Source organism: Alligator sinensis, unplaced genomic scaffold (genome assembly GCF_000455745.1).
Source record: "Alligator sinensis unplaced genomic scaffold, ASM45574v1 scaffold337_1, whole genome shotgun sequence".
NCBI lineage: Eukaryota > Metazoa > Chordata > Crocodylia > Alligatoridae > Alligator > Alligator sinensis.
In genome coordinates, this window is record NW_005841927.1 from 3,307,128 (window position 1) to 3,311,184 (window position 4,057).

A 4,057-nucleotide genomic window follows, 5' to 3' on the forward strand; every position below is an offset into this window, starting at 1 on the left:
GCTCCCAGCGAGCTAGTGTGAGCCGCGAGCATGCGCCCCGCAGCGCCCCGCCCGCCGCTTCCAGGTGCCCGCGCGGGACGAGTCACGCGTGGTCGGGGCAGGCCGCGCGCTGCCCGGCCTTGTTGGGCTGGGGACCGGCGAGTGCCCACGGCCCGGCGCGCTGCAGATCCGCAGCGAGCGGGACGCCACCCCTTTTTGATAGCGGGCATGACAAGGGGTTGTTGGCCGCCGACGCACCGCGGGCAGCCACGCCGTTTCGACACGCGCTATAACAAAGGGGTGGCTGCCGGTCCGCAGCGTGCCGGTCGCTTCCGGGCTGCGGTTTGTCGGTCCACGGTCACTTCGGGTCCGGCAGCCGACCCTTCCCAGGCCGCGGGGGCCCCCTGGTGCGGTTCACTGGCAGATCCCCGAGCGTTGACCAGGAGGGAGGCCCCCGGGACTGTCTCTCGTCCATTCAGGTTTCACCGGGCAGTGTCCACTGGCTCCTTGGCCTCATTCAAGGGCCAGCGGGCGTTGTCCAGCGTGCTCTTCTCTGTGCACTTGTTTCGAACCTATGACCTTCACTCCTGTTCCTATTTTGTCTTTGAGTTGTCCCAAGCGATCACTGGTGTGCCCTTAGCAGCCCCGTCTCATCAAGAGGGCTTATAGCTCTACTAGGCGGGCTTCAGCCCACGGTCCAGCACCGCGCAGCAAAAGGCCTCTCTTTGACAGCACCAAACACCTGACCAGGAAGGAGGCTCTGGCCAGGAGGAGCCCCAGGGATTGCAGGGCTGTTTTCCAGTCCCTGGTCCATCCATGTCTCCAGGCAGAGTTTCACTGGTCAGTGCCCACTGGCTCCTTGGACTTGTTTGAAGGCCAGTGGACACTGTCCTATGGACTCTGCTCAGTGTCTCCCCTTGACCTTCCCATTGTAGCTGCACATCAGTTCTGCAGTTACTCTTATAGTTGAGCACAGGCACCTCTCAGGCTGCTGTATAGCTCCGTGAATGGTTTCAAGAGAAGACAAGCTTGCATCTGCATCTAGCCTTCCTCCCTCTCCGAAAAGCTGAGTGGCTCATGCCCAGTACCTTGAGCCCATGTAATAAGGACCCTGACAACTCCATCTTTCATTTAGCTAAGGTGTCATCCAGGTGGTTGAACTAGACAATCTTGAGAGATCCCGTCCAGCCCTACTTTTCTATGATCCCCTTTCACTCCTATGAACGTTGGTTTTTAATTGGTAAGATAAGATCCTGATCTTCTGTTGTTACTATTTATTCATAAAATACCCACGTTTCACTATGCAAATAATGAGCATTGGTCCAAAGTCTGCCCCCAGCGCTGCTTTATATGCTTTGCTTGTGCAAAGCAGCCTTCAAACCAGCTTAAAACTGACTGCCCTTGACAGGGGTGAGGGTGGGAATAAAGAGCTATGTCCAGATCACTACCATGCACTGGAATGGTCTCTGGTTGGTAGTTGCAGCTAGTACAACCTAAAGGAGCTTTTACAGCTACCCCAGATTGCTCCCTTGAGCTGGACCAGCAACCCAAGGAACAAGAAGATGCTAAATCAGCTTGCAGATACCTCTGTGGGTCCTTCCTGCTTTAGTAACAATTAGTTCCAAGTGGCTGGTTCTGAGGAGCAGTCCCAATTAAAAAGCATCGTTAACAGGCTCCAAACAATGTTGAAGTACCAAAATAATGGATGCAGCACAAGCATATAGAGAGACAGTTCAAGATTTCTATTTGCAATATATTTTTAGGTGATTGGCTGATGATCTACTCTCTCTATACATGTATATGTAGATCGTGGCAAAGACCTAAGTGTGTTGTCTCTTTATGTGCCTTCTGTCCTGCAAAAAGTAAAACACCTTTCCAAGTGAGGCTCCAGATCAGCACTCTCAACTCTTCATTTGTTTTTGGTATATTTTTACTTCTGCTGTTTTGCCTCTGGACAGCTGTTACATGGCCCTTTTAGAAACAAATGATTTCTAATAAAAAAAGAGTTATCAAAATACAGCTTGCAAAGAAAAAAATACTATTCCGTGATTGTATCTCAGGATAAAATGTAGCTCAGATGACTGGAAAAAAAAAAGTCAATCAGAAGAGACCACTGAATCCACGCAGCATAGGTCTTAGGTCTGTAGTATTAGAACTATTAACTGTCAAGCTTGCCTTTAAATGCCCATCATCCAAAAAATATCTACCAGTTGTGCTAACAAGCAGTATTGTTACAAGCACACTTGACTCAAATTAGGTTATCTGAAGTTGTTAGGAACCCACATTTCTGAGCCTGAGATGCTAATCAATTTTACTTTATTTTTAATCTGTATTTCATACAAGCAGACTTGGTACTGTAACACTAGTCAGCCTTCCTTGGTGCCAAGACAGCACTGTTCCTGGGTATTTATTGAGAATAGAAGGATCAGTTGTTTAAAAATCTCCTAAGGAAAGTTCTTCACTGAAAAGTCTTATAATTTACCTGAAAATCTGATTGTAAGAACTGGAGATGGTTGACTTAACAACAGGTTTTTGGAGCCCACATTAAGTAATCTGCAAGATTTTTTGTTATATATATAACAGCTTCCCTCATACTTAAATCCTTCTCTGCTTAAAGGGATCATTGTAACTCTAACAGAAAAATTATGGTTTCTCTACTCCCTCTTCTATAGTATTGTATCTTGCTGGCAGCTACAGTGGATATTCTAATGCTGATTGCTGTGCCTATCCGTAGATGAAGATGCTCCCTGGTGCGCTGTGTGTTAGTTATTAACAATCAGCTTCTCTCAGCATGGCAGAGTGGTGCATTAACTAGCTTACAATTATAATGGGAAAAGACATAAAAAAAATTTCTGCTGTGAAAATATAACCTTAATGGATCAGTGTGTGGCCTCCTTATAGCCTTTCCACTCTGCTTTCTAATAAGTTAATATTGAACTAAATTTCTTTGAGTTTTTCCAATAATATATGGCGAAACACAATTGCTTTGGCAACTGTTACCATGTACAATTTCTGAATGTTTTTGACTTTTGTATAAAATTAATTAAGAATATATTTTAAAACTATGTAATATATAGTTTTCATTCCATCAAGGAGCTTTGAGTTAAATATTTTCAGGAGTGATTTGTGATAAAATTATAGTCTTTGCACTCCTTACTTTCTTTTAAGAGTTCAGTATTTTATATATGTTATTTTTGGAGTAAGAATTACTAAAAGACTCTGGAGAATGAATAACAATTGGGTTTACTAAGAAAGATAAGTGTATTTGCCTAAGTAGGTGAGAGATAATTCTGGTTGTGTTTATTGGCATAAAAACTCCACCCCAACACTCCTGCAGGTTATCAGATAACAAACATAACACCACTAAAATAAACTCTCACCAATTATCCTGCTAGTTAATGACAATTGCCACCAGCTTTACTCTCTTGGTAGTGCTGCAATCACTACATTATACTGCAATATTTTAACATTTTTAAGTAATCCTTAGAGCAGTGGTTTTCAACCTGTGGTCTGTGGACCCTTGGGGTCCACAGACTATGTCAAGGTGTCCATAGAAGATGACTATGATCAGTCAAAAGTATGTGAATACCCACACTTACAATTCAAAGGGGTCTGCACCTCCATTCAAATTTCCAAAAGGGTTTGTACCTCCATTCACAATGTTTTAGGGGGTTGCAAATTAAAAAGGGTTGAAAACCACTGCCTTAGAGGATGGCAAATAGGTTGCATTCAGAGACATAGCTATACCTCACTAATTATAAGTGCAAGCAACTTATGCTAGAGAATAGAGATCCATCTTCCTGCTAAAGATAAATGATACTTGCAAGTGCTCTGAAAAGATAGCTATATGTGTATGTGGGTCTTCTCAGCTCTCAATAGCCATGTAAGTTTAAGGCTGATCAGTGTTTGAATGCGAGATCCACAGAGAAAAACCATCAAGGGTGCTTCAAGAAGCAGGGTTGGTGATTCAGTACATGCTATGCTTCTGCTTAGAATTCACTCTTACATTTTTTGGGTATCCTAGACCTTAGAAAGAGCATATAAGAGCATGACCTCAGTCAATACTGAACCAAACATA